This window comes from Haemaphysalis longicornis, unplaced genomic scaffold (assembly GCF_048455015.1).
Source record: "Haemaphysalis longicornis isolate Haplotype H1 unplaced genomic scaffold, Haemaphysalis longicornis Haplotype H1 scaffold_3, whole genome shotgun sequence".
In the NCBI taxonomy this organism is placed as follows: Eukaryota; Metazoa; Arthropoda; class Arachnida; order Ixodida; family Ixodidae; genus Haemaphysalis; species Haemaphysalis longicornis.
In genome coordinates, this window is record NW_027526335.1 from 130,348,570 (window position 1) to 130,370,956 (window position 22,387).

The 22,387-nt window shown below is 46.9% G+C and overlaps 1 protein-coding gene across 7 annotated transcripts in view; it reads right to left on the reverse strand.

Annotated features, from left to right (window-relative positions):
- LOC144175082 (uncharacterized) overlaps positions 1–22,387 on the reverse strand; it is a 793,144-nt gene that overhangs the window by 485,530 nt on the left and 285,227 nt on the right. Inside the window, exon 1 of one of the 7 annotated variants that reach the window (XM_077704131.1) lies at positions 18,606–19,325. The exons of the other annotated variants lie outside the window; for them this stretch is intronic. The gene's annotated coding sequence lies outside the window, so the exon portion shown is untranslated. Of the gene's footprint in view, positions 1–18,605; positions 19,326–22,387 lie in introns of those variants that run through there. 7 annotated transcript variants of the gene reach the window in all.

Genomic DNA, 22,387 nt, shown 5'->3' on the forward strand with positions numbered 1-22,387 from the left:
TCAACAGGTGGATTTTACAGACATGCAATTTTACACCCTTGGCGCTTTACCCGGAATACAAGTACTGTGGGCGCGTATGGATCTTCGTGTACTTATAGGGAGTAACAGCGGGCTAAGGTCGGGGACATACGGAAGCCACCTCACCCAACGCAAGGCTCTTAGGTTCCCCGAGGTCCCTTTGCCATGAAAAATAGACGTGTTGGCGAGCAGAGAAAACAGAGCGTATCACAACAAACAGATCCAGAGAGCGATGAGACAACTGAAAAATAAAATGTAAAGGAACATTCTGGCATGGACAACAACGGAACCAAGTCGCAAGAAACAATCAAGAGAAACCGAGATCAACAAGAAAGTAAAAAAGACAGGAGGAGTTTAGGGGTGCATGTGCATCCGATTATAAATAGCAGGTAGCGATGAGACAAAAAAGATCGCCACTGCTCGCGTCCGACCCGCGGGAGGTCCGGGAGCTAATATTTGCTTTGGGTGCAGGACCCGTGACATGACGTCAATGCGACGCTCGCGACGCGCCGGCGGCAGCGAGGCACGCACGCACGGTCCGAGCACTTCCGCGGCTGCATGTTCTGGAAGCGGGAGTCCGCGTTGGAATCTCGCAGGAAGCGACGGACGACCTCCTCAAGATTGATTGCATCCTTGCCTGACGTGTGTACACTTAGTTTCAAGCACAGCGGCGTTATTTAAGGGCGCCGGTAACGCGGCCGTTATTTGCATTGCTGCTAGAATACGGACGGGGGCGCTGTTTGAAAACACGAAAGCTGCGGATAGTGTCTCGTGAGCCTTGCACAGCCGTCCATGAGTATAGTACGTAATGCAGGCGTGCCTCTAACAGTAACGCTTTGTTTCTGGCTCTCTGCACACTTGGACTTCTAAGTAACAAGCGAAAGATATTTGACAGAACATCCAGGGGCCATACAATAATTTTCCGTAGGGATATCTGTCTGGCCACATTGCGTTTTCGAGTTTACTGTATGATTAAACGCACGCGGATTTTTTGTTCCTGACAGCGCGACTCCTGCCACGACCGTGACAAACCTGAGTGTAACAGACTGGTTACACGATCAATTATTCAGAATCAGTGTTAGTACGCTCATTTGCACAGTAGCGCAAATTTAGCCGCGTTAGCCTTAGCCATTCATATCTAATTGACCACATGATGGAGGTACGCGTTATAAAATGGCGACCGTTGGAGGAGGCACGCAGGTGATAACTGCAAGCCTCTGGTCCTCGATTTTTAACAGCGAAGCTATTTAGCAATTCGTTGATTCCGGCGTTTCAGAAAACACAGTAAAAGATCATAAAGAAAAGAAGTCATCGGCACGGGCAGGATTCGAGCCCGTGTCTGGTGGATCAACGGAGATCGAGTAAGTCGTCTTACACCCTCGGCTATGACCGTGACTTAGTACCCAAGAATCCAACGGCTTACTCACTCGGCTGTGACTGTGGGGAGAGGAATCGCGCCACCTGCTCGACACAGAACACGTGATATGGTACATACGCATCCCCACCCTCCCCTCTTGGGAGGCTGCTCTGTCCAGCACTGCCCCGCAAGACCAGCAACGGCTGATCGAGCGGGCCCGCCGGCACGTCCGCCATTGGAGTCCCATATATCATGAGGACCCCACTCATCGAGGCTGCTCTTCGACCAACAAATGAGTTCAATAAATGTTTTTACTTCTTACCACCACGACGTTGCCCCTGCGGGCACCTAATTTAAGTGTGTGCGTTCCGTACGTTCGTTCTGCTTCTTCGATTTGCTTCTTCTTTACCGTTATAGCAACAAAGATGGAATAAAGGCCGTTGCGGCAGCGAAGAAGAAGCAAATCGGCTGCAATCGTGGAATTAAACCGTCGTGAAGGTTGCGTACAGCTTCGCCACTTTCAAGTCTTACGCGTTAGGGTGAGCTTCATCCATTTCGCTGTCTGGGCGCACTATAGTTTACATGTGCTGCCCATCGAACGTTTTCCTACCCTCAAAGTACGCCTAATAGTTTCGCTCTTTCTGGCTTCTTCCCCGCTCCAGGACAAAGCCAGGTGCGTTAAAGAAGCCGTTAAAGAACCCAAAGGTAGTGAAATAGGCATGTCTGTACCGTGGAGCAGGGCTGTTATGAGTAGAGATCGGAACTTTAGGCAAAATGCCTATTTTTTCCTTCAGTCCGTATCAAGCCTATTTAAACTTTAAGCACCAACTAAGGGAAGAAGAGCATTTTAAACAATATTTTATTGTGCCTATACTGCCTATTTTGACTATATGGGCTATTTCGGGCCTATTTTGACTATATGGGCTTTTTGGAGCCTAAAAATGCCTTTTTTTGTGTTATATATGCCTCTTTTTAGATTTTTTGGGTCGATGTTCTGCAGAGGCTGTTGTCGCTTCGGCAGCCCGCAACGGGGTGTTTGCTTCACGCCGTTTGCGAGAAAAATCCACGAGCCGTGACAAACACGCAAAAAGACCAAACCGTGCCTAAGCCACCACCACCTGCAACTTTCCACCTCAGCCGAGCCTCCAGAAACCCGTGCGCAGCGACACCATTACCAAAAGCTCACCGACGACACAGGGCCCGCGCGAACTCTTTTGTTCTATGTCCTTCTGGCGTGCTGTGTCCACGGACCAACAGCGAAAACTTCTGCCCACGTGCCCTATCTATGGCTAACAGAATAAAAGACAGCTAACAAAAAATGCACGCGACACAGCCGCGTACATGCCGCTCAAGCTCAAAGATGCCTGCTGGGAGATAGCACGTGCAAATATGAGACACCAAAGTTTTAAGGTGATGCCACGAACACGTGCACTGTGAGCAGCCGATAATGGGTGCACCGCCGGCTGGCAAGATGCAGTACGCGTACCATGAAGAAGGAACGAGAAACGGAGCTTAGGAATGGGGACCTCAACACTTTACAAGTAGTCTAGTCGTGACACCCGTCATCTGCCGCGGCTGGGGAAACTTTAAGGGCATTTGGAAACCTATTATTGTGGGAATTAGTTCCGAAGAATCTTGCGCGCTGTCCAATATTGATAACATGTGTATAGTACATAGTTACTGAATGGTGTTATTCCGGCAGCTTCACTAGTCATCCTCTTCTGCAGAACAGAATAGCTCAGTATTTTGTACAGAATTACGGCACTTCCCTGTACTATCCATGGGATTAATCGTTGTTGTGAAAAATTGAGGAGGTTGCTCTGCTCCGTCAATGAATAATACGTTGCAGTAAAGATCTTTCTTCGACGCACGGTTATGTTTTTCAAGGGGCAGTTACCGATTGTGCCTCTTTTATCAGAGCTCGTTGTTACACCTTCAGGAACTCGGCTGAGGGCAGAAAACTACACCAAAAACACTCCGGTCTCTATCAATAGCTTTGCAATGGACAAAAGCGTCGTTGCCAAAAGTATTTACCCCACGCCTCACTTCAACGTGACATGGCACATTCTTGTGCTTATTTCGCACTCTTAGCTGAAAGCATTTCAGCAGCAGAGAGAGTTGGCGCCACTATAAGAATACTAAGTTCATTTGCGAGGTTCAGGACAGATCTGCCACCATCCCCGAAGGACCGGTTGATTAAGACTGGCTGACATAAAATTTCTGGATTCCACGTGCTAAAAAAATTGGCCGCGTATCTGCTCCTTCGTTGCAAATGCCGTCAAAAGACGACAGTCTTTATCGGCTTTTGCGAAGTAAATGCCTCCCTTCGCTTTCCCGCTCACCTCTCGTGTTGTTCCTCTTGGCGTCGCGCTCCTCCCAAGGTAAATACGCCAAAGGTTCGCTTAAATCATTTTAAACTTCCCGCGTTAATCTGCACCAAACCGGGTGTCTCGATGCGAACGCTGCCGTACGGCGAAGACGCGCGTTAATCGAGGCGCCCTACTTCAACGTTTATAGAACCGCGTTTCCCTATTCCACGTGCGTTGTAAGCAGAACGTGGAACCTATCTAGTGGAATCTTGCGTAACTGTTGCCGGTTGATTTCTTAAAATGGCGCCAGAAGCTACAGTGGCGCGGGCGACAGCAGGCGACGGCAAAGTGAATTCTTTTTCTGCAGTTGATGAAGTATTTCATTTCGCAAAAGTCAAGAATGTTTGATTTTTTTATGAAGGAACACTGCAAATATCACATCTGTATTGATTTTTTGTCTCATATTTGCGTAATGTCTTGTTCTTCTTCAACAATGTTGACAAGTATGAACATTACACCGGACATAGACGGGTAGATTTAGCTGTGACTATATAAGACTATTGCGCAGGCATTGCTTTGCTTTGGCCGCGTGGCTGAATCGAGTCACAGACAGACAGACGGACAGACAGACATACAGACAGACGAAAATTTCTGGGTTAAAGTAGCCCAAGAAAGACTATCGTCTTTAATAACTTCCGAATCTTCTGAGCAGCCAAAATTGTGATACTCCAGACGGAATTAGATCATGGAGCGTCCCGAAGTACAACAACGCTCCGCTAACTTCAATGGACGTTGAGCGTTGTTTTTGTCGCACGCAATTATCGACTGCAAGGGGGTACAACTTCAAGCAGCAAACCATTGAAATTGGTGGGGCTTTCCATGGGTTTGAATCTTTCCTTTTGGTGTTGAATCACCGCAAAGTTCGCGTAAAGTTTAAAATATGTACTATTGTGCTGCTTATTTTTCGGAAGAAAATAAAACTACTTTCCTGCTGCCCATTATTTGTCCGCGGTTTCACTGCAAGTCAGAAATTTGTGCTGAAATATGCGTCTGAAGCAAATAGGAATTGAGCCTATATATGCCTAATCGAGAGTATTTGGTGCCTATACATGCCTAAATGGCACTTCTCACTGCCTATTATCGCTGCCTAAAACCTGGATTTTTCGTGCCTAAAGTTCCGGTCTCTAGTTATGAGCGTAGGCCACATCTGAAGATGATAAAGCAATTAAAATTTTTTCGGGAACCTCCCACAGAAATGTGCGGCTTCTAAGGCGACGAGTGCAGTGCGTCAATGGAGGGAACATTTATTTTATCGTCCGCTTTAGTGCAATGATAACCAATGCGCTACTTGTCGTCCGACCATGCCAATGAGTGAGGGATGCGATTAAAACAGAGCGGAGAAATCCATTAGGTCTTCTGCTTTTGTCGAGATTAGCCTACCGGGTTAGCCTACCAGAGGCTTACTGAATCCTTGAAAGCTCTCACATGGAAGAGATCGAGCAGCAACTATAATAAACCAGGGGGTAGACAAATGCCAGACGCTTTGGCGTTCAAAAAAGATTTTTTTTTGTAATATCACTTACTCGAAGTGATTTATGGTCTCCACTACGTGGTACATAAAGCACATTATGCCCGTTTTTAACGAAATATTGCTTATTCCGAAGCCGCCACCTTCTCTCGAGGACTTAGTTATAACGAAAAGTTCACAGTGTATTCAAGTCTTTATTAATCCCTGCTGAAGCCCCCAACGTGAGGAAACCCCCCGTATTGTTTGTTACCCGTCCTTCTTCCTACCTCCCAGGCACTTCAAAGGTTCTGAAGGGCGAGGCAGCTACAGAAAATACGTCGTAACTTCATCGGCTGCAATTTGCCCCTGCAGGTTAGGATAGGATTACTACGCCACAGAAAAGTAGATTTTTGAATACGCCCAGTTTTCAACGGTCTTTGCAAACCACAACATTAGTTAGTGTGATGTCACCGACACTGTGCCCAAAAAGTAACGCTTCAAAAAAAGAAAAAAAGAAAACGGAAATACCCTAGCCCTTTCTCGTTTCCGTTCGGCATTCACGAGGAATATCGGTTCAGCTATCGGCTCGTGACGTCGTTGTCATATATTTAGATGTGATCGCGAAACTTGCCGGCGCAAACAAGACTGATTGATTGGTTGATTTATGTTTTAACACGCCGACGCAACGCAGGCGATGAGGCGCGCCGTAGTGTAGGGCTCGAGATTAATTTTGATCACCTGGGGATCTTTAACGTGCGCCGAAATCTCGCACACACGGGCGGCAAACAAGATTAACTGAGAAGCAATAGACGGGGCTAGTCCGACCTTGTTCGGACTCATGCTTGCATAGGTCTTGGAATAAAAATTCACGATGGCTTCGATCCTGCCAATAATTGTGGTAATGTTGCCATCGGTGATACTGACGCACCCAAGTAGCGTCTCATAATTAAAAAAGACTGTGGTTGATTCATCTGTCATAGGAATGGGTCAAACACGAAAGTGAAATGTGCAATGAAATCTGCAGCTGAGAATCATTTGCGGTCGGCGCCTGTCTTGTGAGTGTGTTTGGAGAGCGACGTCCTGCTGGCGGGTCGCTTCGGCAAACGTGTACTGGTGTCATTTGCGTGATGGATATGACGCCAGGAAAATCTTGGGGTATCGCGACATAAAACACTTTCGTGTTAAAATATAAAACCCGAAAACGGACAACCATAAGTATAACGTACTATTTAGTACTAAAGGTCGCTTCCCCGCGGGAAGATCCTGTGTGCAGAGGTGCACCCTTTACAGGCTACTTGGTTCATTGTACAGGCTTCACTTCTGTGACTGATATGACGTCAGCGAAATCTTCGTGTATCCGGAATAAAACACTTTCGTGCTAAAAAACAACAACGAAAAGAAATGTCGCAAGAAGAGATAGGATTCGAAAGAAAAGATAGAGATAAGAAAGATAAAAGATAGGAATGAAGAGATAAGACAGGCACAATGCTGTGTCTGTTGCCTTTTTCCTTTGAAGTATCGTCTTCGCGCTATTTTTTAATCATGAGAACGTACTTATAAGCTCCCTTCCACATACTCTAGGCAGAGCCGCCCTAAGGGCATGCGCCACATCTTCCTCGTAGGCCACCCTGCGCCATGGGTATTCATACTCCACCCCATCCTCCTTTCGCACCTCCTCTCCATATCACATCTTCAGTTGTAGGCACAGAAATGACCGCTCGGTACGTGCCCAAAGCCATAAAAATCGGGTTTGGCCTTGTTAAAATCACTGGGCTCTCCGAAGGAACGAGAAACGCGGAAGGGTGCAAATTTAATAACTCCGCTCTTCCCCCCCCCCCCCCCCCTCTTTTTTTTTTTTTTTTCGTTCCAGTGGACTGGTGGCGAAGCGATCTGTGGTGTAGAACCTGATGCCAGCTAACTGTCACATCACTTCGCCGAGCTGCCGTATATGTCAGCGCAGGCAGCACTGCCAGCCATTGCGGCAACTGCGCACTTTTGATTAACCATTGACGTCTACCACGAGTGGAACGCGCCGGGCCAAAAGCACCCATCAGTTCAGTGCACGCAAACATAAAAGCCGCAGCGTTGAACGGCTATCAAGCTACTGTTTTATGCTCCTACGTTTGCATCCTGCGAAGCTGAGGAAACACGCACTGGCCGCTTGTTTTCTACATGCTTGAATAACTAGCAATGCACAATTCTATAAGTTATTTAAAATCAGATTGCGTTATTAACGAAACATTTAGAGCCAGACCATTGTCGTTCTTCTTGTTAGTCTGTACGGCCAGGGGGACATAACAACAAGAAATTATGAAACTACTACTACTACTACTATGTATATTTTATTGGCGCAAGGGCGTCTGAGGCCAAAGAGCGCCAAGACAATGTTTGTTTTGTCACATTTATTAAAATGCCATGGCGATGATTGTGATGTACTTGATAAAAATAGTGTATATATGGGTGTAAAGGGCCCTTACTCTAAGAAGCGAAGATGAATAAGATGAGGGGTAACAGTGACGATGTTTATGTGTGTGCTGGGAGCGCCATAACATAGCAGGGATGGCGGTGACGTCCCTGAAAATTATGAAACTGCCACTTGACTAATTAACAAGAATTGATTTCCCTGACGTGTCAGTTACTAGTTTTAGAGCCAATGTTCTGTAAGTAATTTGGAGACCGGTGATGAATAAAGCCAGCTCATTTCACTAATAAAAAACCTTGCCAGTGCTTCCTGATATGCGCCCCAAAATTTCGCCCTCAAATACGTTAGCTTTTCCGCCATATTGCGCTTATCTCGAACCCACAGCGAGATGCATGTTTTTTTGAAGTCGAATAGTTTTCGTTTTAACTTTCTTCCATTTTCTTAACACCAGCATGCGCCCTGTAAACAGCAACAGGTATTAAAACTTACAAACATTTTTAAATGGTTAAGTGGCAGTTGCATATAACGTGCGCCTTATCCCATAAACCACGTGCAAAAACCGCATTCCCAGTTTCGAAAATAATTTAAAACGCACTGGAGAATACCAGCTCTGTATCATAGGACGCGTTTAGAAAATGATCAGGCGGTCTTACCGGTCGTAGGTCAGACGAACAAGAAACGTATTTTGCGAAACGCGTGCCAGGAAACGCAAACTAAAATCTGTTCGGAGGAGTGTAACTGCTGGTTGCAGTTATAAAAAAAAAAAAAAAAAACACCCAAAACTTTGTTGTGCAGACAGGGTTACGTAATATAAGGATCGTGTAAAACAAGTATGCAAACTATCGATGGTAAAGGCTTAAGCGAAAACGAGCAAGTAGCTTCCGAGGTAATTTTTTTGCGGCCGCAGTGTTATTGACTTCCCTTATTAACGAGTGTTGGTTATAATATCGCTCCTAAAACTTCATTTTTTTTTTGCTAACAGGGAACGCTAAGCCTAAAATTGGCAACATTGGCTTCCATCGTCCTAATAATAACTTTTTTAAAGCAGAGCTGTTTAAGCTTTTAGCTCCGTCGTCGAGCGTTACCAGATAAAAATACAAAGAAAAATTGGCCGCGTATCTGCTCCTTTCGTTGCAAATGCCGTGAAAAGACGATAGTCTTTATCGGCTTTTGCGAAGTAAATGCCTCCCTTCGCTTTCCCGCTCACCTCTCATGTTGTTCCTCTTGAGTCGCGCTCCTCCCAAGGTAAAGACGCCTAAGGTTTGCTTAAATCATTTTAAATTTCCCGCGTTCCACTGCACCAAACCGGGCGTCTCGATGCGAACGCTGCCATACGGCGAAGACGCGCGTTAATCGAGGCGCCCTACTTCAACGTTTATAGAATCGCGTTTCCCTACTCCACGTGCGTTGCAAGCAGAACGTGGAACCTATCTAGTGGAACCTTTCGCAACTGTTGCCGGTTAATTTCTTAAACTGGCGCCAGAAGCTATAGTGGCGCGGGCGACAGCAGGCGACGTCGGAGTGAATTCTTTTCCTGCAGTTGATGAAGTATCTAATTTCCGAAAAGTAAAGCCTGTTTGATTTTTTATAAAGGAACACTGCAAATATCACTTCTGTATTGATTTGTTGTCTCATATTTGCGTAATGTCTTGTTCTTCTTCAACAATGTTGACAAGTATGAACATTACACCGGACATTGACGGGTAGATTTAGCTGTGACTATATAAGACTATTGCGCAGGCATTGTTTTGCTTTGGCCGGGTGGCTGAATCGGGTCACAGACAGACGGACGGACAGACAGACATACAGACAGACCAAAATTTCTGGGTTTAAGTAGCCCAAGAAAGACTATCGTCTTTAAAAAGAGCGAGCGCTCGTTAGCGTGCGCCTCGTGAGCAGCGCCCGGCGTCGGCCAGCTCGACCTTCGAGAACACTCTGTCCACCGTTCGCGGCGTGAACGAGCTGTTCTCCTCTCCAGTCCACATGCGTTCGCGCCTGAAGTGGGAAGCAGACGCCGAGTTCGCGAAGCCCGTTGCCGCGGGGTTCTTGCGCGTGCTAACGCGGTCCTATTTAGGATAGAAGGTAAAGGCTGCGCACAAAGCGATCCAGGCCTTCCAGTCATGGAGAACTTTAAGCGGCAAGGTCGGAAATCTATGTGAGGGGCAACAGGCGGTCTCCGATGAAGGGACAAGGGCCGACAGCTCTGCCTATTTTACGACTGGAACGTCTCAGCCCACGCACGGCCAACCTACTCAAAGTTGCACCCATACCAAGACACATGCATTGCCAACGAAACAAGGTCAGAAGGAGCATTCGAGCCAAATACCTCGATAAACGAGCAGCTGCGGACCAATTCAACAACCACGTATACACAGATGCAGCAGTAACAGACACAGCAGCAAGCATAGCGTATGCTGACCTCAAAGGAAAATTGGAGTACCAGCAGTGCATCCCCCTTATGAAACCCATCTGGGCTGAACTCACCGCCATCGCCACCGCCATTGACCACACATCCAGCCCCACGAAGCACACGTACATATACACTGACTCAAAAAGCGCCTGTCACCAACTTCTAAGCATGGAACTGCCACAAGCCATAGCTACGGCCATCAACAACAGCATCAAGGGATCCGTAACAGTGTACTGGATACCTGGGCACGAAGGAATGGCAGGCAACGAAAAAGCTAATCAGCTGGCCCGAGAAGCCGCAGCCCGGGCTCCTGCCAACTTCGAACCAACTCATACGCTCATGGTCCCAACAGTACCTAAATTGAAGGACTACTCCACGGGAAGGAGGGAACTGCCACAGCTCTCTGACACGCTCACAAGACACCAAGCAACCCTAATAAGACAAGCTCAAACGGACACCTTGGACACTCCAGCTAGACTACACAAGATATGGGGAGATACTGACACACCACCACCAACTTGCTCTACCTGTAACGTCATACTCGACCAAGATCACATACTCTGGAACTGCACAACCATACACAACACTACAAACACACCAAACAAAGGATGGCTGACCGCAACAAGCACCACCGAAGAGCAAAGGCAACTGGCGGCGTACATCAGGCAGCGGCTTGAAGACGTCACCAGAGGTTCTCTGGAATGTGAGGACTAAACAGGCCTGCTTGCATATTTTTAATAAAAGCTTTTCTCTCTCTCTCTCTCTCTCTCTATCTCTCTCTCTCTCTCTCTCCAGCCTTGCACAACTAGTGCCAGCTGCGCCAATTTTTTTCTTTATTTTTCTTTTATCCTCAATCCCCGCTTTTTTTTTTTATTTCGCGCTTCCGAGTCGGTTCAAGGGTACACAGTTGCACACCACCGTGAACACGGCACCGGTACGTCAGTATCGTCTGTTCCTTCCGCAGCAGACGACAGCATGCAGGAACAAAGGCGAATCTGCTATTTGCACATATATGTGCAAATAGCAGACCCGGTCTCAATAAAGTACTTTTCGCTTGCTTGCTTATGGCTATAACCATAAGGAAGCAACCGAAAAGTACTTTAATGAGGCCGCCGTCTGGATATAGTCCTGTTAACTAGAAAAACATACCGATCTCTTGTACCTCTCTCTTGTACTTGTAAACACACCGCCAGAAATGTAGCATGCAAGAGGGCACACACAGCGACTACCATAGAGCAACGCACACCACATCGGAAGCATCGATCAATTTAAAGAAATAAAATAAGGACGAATAATACGCAGTATATGTATGTCCGTAACCTAGATCCTTCAATTGAGGCATGTTTCGCTTAGATATACAGTAGCGCTTTTGCAGAACAATTTTGTTGCCCAGCGTCAGCTCATGTACACAAAAATCTGCTCAGGAGTGTCTAAATCAAGGTCATTTTGCTAACTATTATACTGCAGGGAAGAACTGAGCCAAAAGTCTATTGTTTTTGGTCAAGGACACAGAAGACAGTATGGGCTTTTATCGCGTATTAATAGGTAATTTTGAGTTGGTGCATTAAGCCGAAGCCTATGCAGCAAAGCCTGTTGAGTTCTGAGGAGTAGACAAGGGAGTCACAACTTCTGCTCGGAATATAGACTGTGGGAATGCTAGTGCCAATTGTTCATGTCGGACCAATGCAAAGTGACAGCCTGCTTGCGTACAGAACAGAGTATGCCATTAGTGTTTTCTCTTGTGATAGGTACACCTACGATATTTCCATTGTGATGTGCCTGTTGTTCATCTGTATATGTCAATTCGTGTCCTGTGATGCTACAGTGACTTGGTAGACACAGAAGCAGCACCGTGCGGCCCTTTTCGCAGGACTTCTTGAATAAGATGGCAACATCACAGGTCAGCTGCTTATAATCTGCAGCACTTATTTACAGTCGCAACAGAAATTCCAGCGTTGCGGAATTTTGTGAGAAATAGTGCACAACCGTCTTCGCTTAAACCGACCAGTTCTGCTGCCGCGGACGACGTCGTGTAGGTAATTTTGAAACGGCAGAGGACTCCTTCCCCTGGCATAACAACTGCAGCCGCAGGCGAGGATGTTGTTACCGAGCTGTCAACAAAAACATTCCGTGAATCTCCGTACATTTGATAGATGTAAAGCAATTCAAGTTGTCTAAGGCCCATAGGAAGCATATTATGTTTTTTTACCGATTCCAGTAATACGTAATCGCACCTGTAGATCGGGTAAAACCCGCGCAGCCACATCTTTAATTCGCGTGGGTGTACTTTCTTACAAAGATTTACCGTTCTTGAACAGCTTGTTCTAGCTTCGAATACAGAAGTACCACACTTGAAGTTTTTGTATATAGTTTCTCTTGATATCCTCTTGATAAGTTAATCATGACCGGCTTCCCGAAAACCAATATTCCTCTTTAGATTCGCAATGTGAAGTACGAACAGCAGTGAACTCAAAGGGCATCCTTGTTTCAAGCAGCTGTAGGTGCTGACCAGCTGCGTGTGTTTATGCAGCTTTCATGTCAAGGGTGCAATGTTGTCTTGCCGTATTGCCCGTAACTCACTGTACAGCCTCAAGCGCAGTCAGCGTCACTACGGTCCTCCGAGCATATCCGTTGTTCGGAGGAAGCGTATGAGCGCCTCCCTTCCTTGCGCGCTAATACTTGCAGAGCTGTAAGTACCGTATAAACCGGAATATAGGTCGAGTTTTTTTTCAAAAAAATCCGCACAAAAGTCTCCCCTCGTCTTATATAGCGGTCATTGGCAGAATGTACATCGTTGTCTGGCAACAATGTGCTAACGTAGTCCGTCGCCATCGCCAATCTTGTCGGACTGCTGTCTCGCACTATCAGGCCTTTATTTGATTTCGCTTTTCTCTAGTTTTTCGTCTTTTACTCGTCTATTGTGCGTGCGTGCGTACATTTCTGTACGTCTCTGTTCCGAGATGAGTGGCGGCAGTCGACGCCAGTTCACCGCGGTGTTTAGGGTGACGGCGATTGAGTCACCGAGCAGAATGGGAATATGGCGGCGCAACGCCAGTTAGGCGTTTCGGAGAAAAGTGTGCGGTACTGGCGGAGCCAGAAAGCTAAGCTGTGCACGTGCAACCCCCGAAACCGATCGTTCCGTGGACGTCAAGCGGTGCACCCCGAGTTGGAGAACAAAGTGGCGGACTTTGTCCGGGAACTTCGTCCGGGAACTTCGCTCACGATCGCTCCGGAGGCCATGCGCGGACCGGCTCCACGAACTGTACAATGAGTGGATAGCCGGCGACAACAAAAAGACCTATACGGACCGGTTGCGACCGTGTCAAGCTGGGTGTCCTTCTCTGGGCGGTCGCTGCCCGACGACATGGTTACACGAGCGTTCAGGAAGTGCTCCATCAGCAACGCGCCTGATGGCATGGAAGATGACAGTGCGAAGCAGTCATCCTCGGACGACTCTGAGAGCTCGGACGAGTGACTTCGGCAGGCATAGTGAGTGGCAGTGACGGACGGGCGTCGAAAATAAATATAGACATTGTGAGTGCGCTTCTGTGCCGAATTATTTTTTTGTCAACTTTTCCCACCTCAAGGTAGGGGGTCGACCTATATACCGGGTCGACCTATAATCCGGTTTATACGGTATGGTTGCGGTCACTGCATTAACCGAAAAGGTAAACCAATGTCAGTAGCCCAAGTACCTGTGACGGAAAATTTCAGCTATTCTTTACGCCTGGAATATCAACGGCCATTCGATGCCGCATCACGTTTTAAAGAGCCTCCTGGTCACCGTATAGGTCTGTGGCAAGTTGTTGCTATGTGCAGCTACTAGCCTGGCTAATAACGCAGGAGGCCTATTAGCAGTCCAGAGCGATGATCAGACAGCCGTGTGCGACGTCTAATGTACCCCCTTACTGTGTCAATAATCAGTGCCACTACCACATACGTTGACAACGGGTGCCCTAGAGCTACTGCCCATGTCTGCCCTGAAGCACCTGAAGATTTGTGCGGTATGTACCAAAAGAACACGGCAAGTTGTAGCCAAAAACTTCCCGGTAAAAACCTGGTAGTGATAAAGGGGGATATGAAACAAGTGCGGAAAATAGTTTGGGACGACGAGAGTCAGCCGGAAAAGGATGTCGGTGGTGGTGGTGATGATGATGATGTTTATTAACGGATGGACCTATCCTTGCGTGGTATGAAGAGGACAGAGGCATCCTTACTGTTCCGCATCCGGACCAACTCAGCGCGGACACTGGCGTGGCTTCATAAGCTGAATCTTATCTCCTCACCTCTGTGCGCAGCGTGTTGTGTTACAGGTGACATCGGACATTTTCTTATGGACTGCCGAGAGCATGCGACGGGGAGGTTAGCTATGCTCAAAGAACTTCGAAGGAGAGCCGCTCCGCATGCCTCTTGGGATAATGTCATTTTTTCCCTTTAGGCCGTTGGATCACCAGGAAAGACATTTTGCTCCTGATCCTCGGGCTTTTAAGGGACACACGCCTCAGTGACTCCTGGTGACTTCCCGCACATAGCGGCAAAAAGGTGCTGATCAAGTGACTCCTCGCAGGGAAAGGAAATAATCCCTCCCAATACAATTTTTGAGGCCATATCAGTGATTTCTCCCGGCGGCCGCGTTTCTGATGGAGGCGAAAAGAAAAAACGCCGTGTGTACGAGATTTCGGCGCACGTTAAGCATCCCGAGGTGGCCGAAATTACTCCGGAGCCCTCAGCGCCTGCGTCGTGTCGGCGCGTTAAACCCTACAGTCAACCACATCAATCAATCAATCAATCAATCAATATTATCAATATTAGTTATTTCACCCTCAATTTGTCTCAGTTCAAAACCTCGCCAGGAAATTGACCTTGCCATCATCAACGAAGCCAAATCCTGGAGTTGGTAACCATGACTTCTATTATTATGATAATATCGCTAAATAAATGTTATCCACCCCCTGAAGCTTCAAGACTGGGAATACGGCGTCGATTAACAAGACAGTCTGTTAATGCATAAAATATATACCGAAATACTTTGCCCTCATTTTTAATCTCTAAGCCACACATTATTGTGAGAACAAAAGAACTAGAAATAAAATTAGACACTGGTATTTTTGCAGAAAAAAAAACATCTTACCGTCTGTAATTCCGCACTATTGGGCTCATTAAGGAGCGGTGGTATTGGTGGCAATTGACGCAGCTACTTATGCAGTTGTTTCTCTTGTAGAAAACAAATATTTTATTTCCTTACGTGACAGCACAAATTATGGTGAACCACAGGGATCTGCTCTTGGCCCCGCATAGTTCGCCATTGACATAACGATATCCGGCTGGTTCTGTAGGAAGAGGAATAAACTTTATGTGGATGCAATTCGACGGCACCGTCTATAACGCTCGCTGATGAATATTTTTCACTACTACAAAGCATACATGACTGTCAGAGTTAACCTTCTCTATTCAAGAGTTTCCGATAAATTATTTACACTTCCAGCTATAAACCGAGCAACAAGTTAGAAATAAAACACGCCACGCGAGGTTGAAAACCAGTTTCAATGCAAAAGCTGTTTGGCCTTGCTTGGCGCTGCAGGACTATGAAAAGCCGATAACGGCGTTAGAACTCATTCGGTCAGAGTTTATGAGTCGTATCTTCTTCCCTCGTGGAAATCCACGGGGCAGCCTATAGAAAAAGAAATGTGCATAACGGCCTGCTCGTTGAATGTAAATCAGGTCCGACAGCGCGAAGTATTCGGCCTTGGGAGAGCTCACTGGCACCGCGAATAGCCCACAATAAACATCCAATGCCCGATCGTGTATTTTTCAAAAGAATGATGCGTCGGTGCAACCGAACAGTAGGGTTGTTCGCTGGCGTTCTTGAAAAGTCGATAAAGCGGCTGGGTATTATTATTCACTGCACGCTTTGCATGCCACAGGGAAAGAAGTGAATGCTAACGAAACTGGGGGCATATAGGTAAGTGCCTGGAAAGAAACAGAGCGCACAACAAAGATTGGACGGGCAGGCTTAAGTTCGCGACCACGCCTAAGCAGGCGCACTTTTCCTCCTTGGCAGCTCGTTAAGCGCGCACGCCGATGCCGGGAATGTTCTTGACTTGAAAGCACCTGTCTGCGGTAGGCGCAATGTCTACTAAATCAGTAAAATGGGTTTTACAAAAATACTTGGCAGGCGCGAGTGCAGGTGAACTATTTATTTTATTTTTTATTTATTATTCAATGCTACGGGATTGAGAGATCAATCCGGTGTGGCAAGAACGTACTGAGTTCAGGTATTCACACGTTACTATTGTGCAAGAAGAATAGAATAAAAATGCAAGATATAAAGGTAAGAACAAAATCACTGTGAATTTTGAAACAAAGGTTTAGCGCGGTGTCGAGGTGAAAAAGAATGCAACACGATAGAAAAAAATGCTACAGAAGGCTCGGGAAAACAATGCATTAACAACGGCGAGGCATCAGCTCATGCGAATAGGAAACTACGTCGTTCGTCAAAAGTACGTTTAACCACAAACTCGTTACGACAGGTCGAGCTCAAAGCAGTTTCTTGTTAAAATGGGGAAGTTTAGTTTACATCAGCTATGTGTTTGTTTTGCTTACAGAACTGAAATTTACTTCGATTTGCAGCTGTATTCAAGGCCGACTTTGATTCTCTAATTAACGCGTTAAAACTGGTACGAATTGCCGCGCGTGTTTTATGTGACGTGCATTCAGCGCTGCAACACCGAAACTCATTTCAAATTAACCTCGTTTTTTTGTTACGCCGTAAAATAGCACGCTAAAGTCCAATTGAAAAAAATCGACCACCTTGATCTATATAAACAATTTAGTTGCATTTTAGCTAGTGTTAGATCTAATTGTTGACTATTTATTTATTTTAAATTGCTGTATGAACTTCTGTTTTTATTTATCCATTCAAACATTGTCATTTGAATGAAACTGCCTGCCAATAGTAATGACCGCAGCCATTATAATACGCGCATTACAACCTTCTGCCAAAATTCCGTCTAATTAAGGTGAGTAACATTATTTCCGCATTTTGTGGACTTACGTGTTGCGTAAATGCTCCTGTATAATGTTATTTCGTTGCTAAAACGTTCCAGCGCTCCCCTGCATCACCCTCGGAGTACTCAAATACCCAGCAATAGGCAAAAACATGCGTTCAGCGGTTATTATCTGCATGCAAATTAATAAAGGAAAGCCAAGTACTGCCATTCAAATGCAGCATAGTAGGACGTGTAGGGTATGCTATGTTCTGTAGGGAACTAGACCTGCTGTGTTTGTTGTAATACATCTGAACTATACAACTTGGCACGCGAAGTTGTCTTTACGCCTACATTTTCACCCATAATGACCCTTCTGGCACATGGATTCCAACTTCCAGGTTAACTCCTGACTGAGAACCTTATAAAATAGGCGGATAAGAGCTAATCTTTCTTGGATGTGATACTGGCTGTAAAAAAGTGCTCCTACTAAAGCTTACAATGCGGGTAGAAGATTGCACCAAGTTTGTTAAAAGCTCTTAATTGTGAAAGATTATCAGCAAGACATACCGCTACTCTATCAAAAATATACGTTGCATTGGAGTGCTTCATAGAGGATTCAGTTAGACGAAACTCATAAAACCTGTTCTATCTTGTGTTTTATTGAACGATGTAAGCGTGCTTGTTGAGCAGAGGCGTTAGTTAAGGCGATGTTGATTCAAGTGTCCTTGCATTGACATCAGCGTTTCGCGAATTCTAAATGTGATGAAAACGGAAGAGAATATTTATGGGAATGTACAGTACCATCACTGTACCTATTCCAACGTTTGTTCTAATTTTATTATGGGAGGCATTGGTCTGGTGTGCTCGCGAGATAATCCCGCTGGCTTGCGCACCAATATAATTAGTTTCCTTGATTTCCCTTTGTGGTGGTCGCGTGACATGCGCATAAATGTGGTGCTAATTCTTTGATTATCGGCAGAATTATTCATACGAGAAGCAATAGTGGTAGCGACTACATTGGCAGTTCTAAAAGGTAATGGCTGATTGTTAAAATGCAGTGCGAGATTCTGGAGAAACTCAAATAAAATTGAGCTAAACTAAAATAAAATCAATACGACAACGTTAACCATTTGAAAAACCTTCCCTAAAGTGCGCCAACAAGCAATTCAAACATATTCATGAATAAGGCGACCCGGCACCAGATCTCTTCAACGCATCAATGATCATCTGTTCGTTGGAATGCCGCCACAACATTCCTGATTTAAAATAAATTTCTCGCAAGTTGCAAAATACCCCTTCCCCTCTCCAATCTCTCTCTCTCTCTCTCTCTCTCTCTCTCTCTCTCTCTCTCTCTCTCTCTCTCTCTCTCTCTCTCTCTCTCTCTCTCTCATCAGGGACGCACACTGTCGTAGCGCATCCTTGCGAGAGTTCAAGGAAAGCCGACGGTATTGCCCCATTAATAGGCAGCCGAGGGAAGAAAGGAAAAAAAATACCATGAAGAAAAATTAGCTATCGGCTGTTTTTTGGTCCGAAAACAAGTACAGCGCAAACAAAGTGCGGGAGACGCAGCTTATCAAGAGAATCAGTACTTACGAGAGTATATAGCCCAGTACACGGGGCGCGTGTCTTTTTCCCGCCCTTTTCCCAGCGATGACCGGCTTTTCACACTTTCCCACACTGCACCGGAGGAGGCAAGTCACCGCAGGGCTTCGAAGGACCAGGCCACAAGCTGCGTGTGTTCCCGCCACGAAAGACGAACACAAAGATCGTCTATCCGTCTTCGTTCTTCAAGTGCTGCTCCTGGCGTGGCGGCTTGCGAGACGAAGGGCACCTCTTCTACACAGAACTTGGAATGCCCGACACTTAAACCACAAGCCGGGTGTATCAATTACAGAGAAAGTGTCAACTTGACAGAACTTCGAACGCGCGGTTCGAAAAGTCACAGAATCCACGCTACTTCGAGGCGCCGCTGCATTCGGTTTCACAGAGCGCGCTTGTCCGGGTGGACTCACGCTGGGGTAAGCGACAAGCACCTCTTCGACACGTTTTAAAATCGACGCTGGCGGGAGAAATCGAACGCACTAACCGAGACACGTGCGAGACCTGTCAGTCGGCTGGCCGGCACGAGATACCGTCCCCGGGAGCTCGGCGGCAAAGTCGCGTCTGTCAGCTTGGCACCGGGCGTCGTCGCTGGGAGCACGAACTCGTCAGCCGGTCACGCCTTCTTCCAGTTTCCCTAGCGCGCCGGAGTAGAAGCCGCGGGCTCTTTTTGCGTCATCGCCCTCCCGACGAAGCCCAAGGACTGGCCCGCTTCAACGAGGAGCCGCAAAACTCGCCCGAGTCAAAAGCGTGAATAACCCGACGAAACATGAACGAGAAAAGGGAAAAAGAGAGAGTCGCTGACTCGGGTATTTATCGACGCCGGTCAGCGCACACTGCCGGCTCGTCGGGCGGTGTTACAACCCGCGGATCGAACACGCGGAAGCGCCCGTGGATGTTTTTGAGGGCCTTGCTCGCACGGGCCGAACGTGGGGGGGCCACGCGATGGGGAAAAAAGTAAATAAAAAGTACGCGCGGGCCGCGGTACGCGACAAATAGGCGCGACCACGGGGCGCGACAAATCGACGCTCGCCGATGGTTCGGTGAGCTGCCCAGAGAGGGCGCCGCTGCAGGTATGGGAGCAGCAGGACGGCAGCGGACGTAGTGTCACCGAAATAACGCCAGTGACGACAGGCAAGCGGCCCTTGGGCGCCCAAGTGCCACGGCAGCTGCCGCCTTGGTCGCTGCAGCAAGCCGCAGTGAGCGCAACGCTGTTTCACCGAACGGACGTCTGTATTGTAGCGTGCTGTACGCGATATGCAGCCGATTTTCTGCAGCTTCCAAGCCAATCGCCGATGTGGAAGGCTTTGGAGGCTTGTAATACCTCAGGGGGCCAATTCAACGAGCGCCATGTAGGCCCTGAGCATAGTTGTCCTTCGTATTGGCACTCTTGTAAAAATGCAACCAGCGTGCTGCCCGTTCAACTCGGGGGACATTGTTGTAAGTAAGTCGTGATATCGGTCACTAAAGTTATAACTTAACAAATATTTTATATTCGGGTGAAAAAGCTCCTTCCGACCAGTTCTCGCGTGTTTGGCAACATGCCGAACACGCCGATTTCAACTTGATGGTGATTATTGTGTTCTACAGTGCAGGGGTGTCTTGGCCAAAAAAATGCCAGAAACTGCGGCCTGTTCGTACAGTTATACAGCCTTAAAGGAGAGAAAAGCGGTTGAACGGCTTTGTAGGCTGCTTTTCAAAACTCGATATAGCGAGGCGTGGTAAGTTTATTTACTGATAATAGAGTCATAATAAACACAAGATTCGCTGGTGATGCAGCCTGCATAGGCTAAATAAAGCGTAATTTTTGCATCGGAAGCATCGTCTTAACTGCCCAGGTGTTACACAGGAACAAAGCCACCACTCAGGCCGTATTTAGCCGTGGCCTGCTGTAAAACAGTTTCCCCGACTATGCTTACTTGCTTAGTAGAGCTGCTCCCTTCCTTCGATCTGCAAAAGCAATGTTAATTTTAAATGTGTGTTTTGCCTTATATCATTAGACCCCATTTTACCTATGAAGTGTGTTACAGTCAGATACTCTGCGACAGCTTATTGCGGTCTCTGTCGTCCTCCAAGTGACACCAAGACACGCTATTTTTCGTTTGGTTTCTGCGTCGTAGATGTTAACTCCGAAGCCAGTTATAGCTGCGATGCCCTGAAAGCGCACGAAAATTAAGACTGTTTTGGTTAGTGGCTTACAATTAGATGGAGGAAGATCGAAGAGCCTGGAGGCGGACTAAACCTTAAGTGTTGATGTCTGGGCACCCGCCTGGTAGGGAGACTTCCTCCAGTTCGGGAAATTAGCTGGAATACAAAAAGCCCTGATTTTGAGGACAGATTAGTAGAAAACAATCGGAACGGAGAAATGCGTGTACTTTTAACGAGTAAAGTGATGCTTTTACCCATATGCTCTCGAAACGCGCATTTGCGGTACGCGTCGGAGCGTAGTTGGTTTCCATCAGGTTTCATGGAGAGAAGGGTGTGCCCATTCAGCGTTTACGACCCTCCACACTCCCAACCAATAACGCATGTCATTGCGCTTGACGTATCCCCCTGTTATGGAGTGCTGTCTGGTCAATAGAAGCATCCGTCAGCAGTGAAACTGAACAGCATATAGTGCAACCTGATAAGGAAGGATTTCTGGGAAAAAAATAGCACACCAGCATTAGAACAAAATTTGGCCATCCTAAAAAATTGGCCAAAATTTGCCTAACATTTGGTCATCCTGGTATAGTTGGCTGAAACCTCCCATGTCGGGGGAGGCCATTCTCCTGCAGTGATTATACATACGCTGATGAATGAATGAATACATGGGACGGCCACGTTAGGCTGAACAAATTCGTAACGAGTTCAGGGCATACCACGCAATTTGGTAGCGAAGAAAAATTACCAGGCACGTCCTTACGGTTTTTAATTCGTGGCCTTCTTTGCCGAGTGCACCCTCAGCCAAAACCGTGTAACACCCTGCATTTCCACAATAATGCAGATTTAACAAACGTTCCACCTGTGATGGTTATAATAGAGATAATTGGTCGTATAATAGAGATAAATGATCGTTATAATGGAGATGATTGGTTGTACAGATCTAGAAAAACAAATAAAATGGCTGTAAGAAACTCGCACTCAGGTTAAGCGGCATAAGAATGCTATGCGTATAGACAATTCTCTGTATTTCTGCAGATTTTTAAAGGCGTGTTCCCGCGCCGACGTCGACGTAGCTCGTTATACTCTTCAGGAGATGCGCAAAAAGACGGTACCTTACCACTCAGTTAATGTGTTTGCCCCGACGGCGACAAGAACCGCATGGGTAACCGACGATTTCGAAATCGCGTTTTAGCCCATTGCTGCCCCCCCCCCCCCCCCCCTTTCCGCAGGCTTTTCTTCTGTTCCCGTTAGACGCCATCACTTCGGTGTTGGAAAGAAAAAAAAAAATGAACGCGCAGCCAAGTTGTCCTGGGTGTGTTGGTTTCCGTCTAGTGCACAAAACAGTGCGAATATAAGTTCACCCAGTACGCGCTTTTTTTTTTTCGACGCAAAAGGCGACGATACCGCTTCGCCGCCAAGGGGAGGGATGTTGCAAGCGTCATTCTTCGAACGCCTCGTCATCGATAGTAGACGGCGAGCCAACGCCAATCTGTCTCGACGAATTCCAAAGGCTGTACCGATGCCCAAACTTGACGCGAAAGTTTGCAGAAATAGGTCCTGACGCATCGGAGACAACGGTGCACCGCAAGCAACCCTGTCGACCGTTCCAGTGAACCCCACGCCGGCCATGG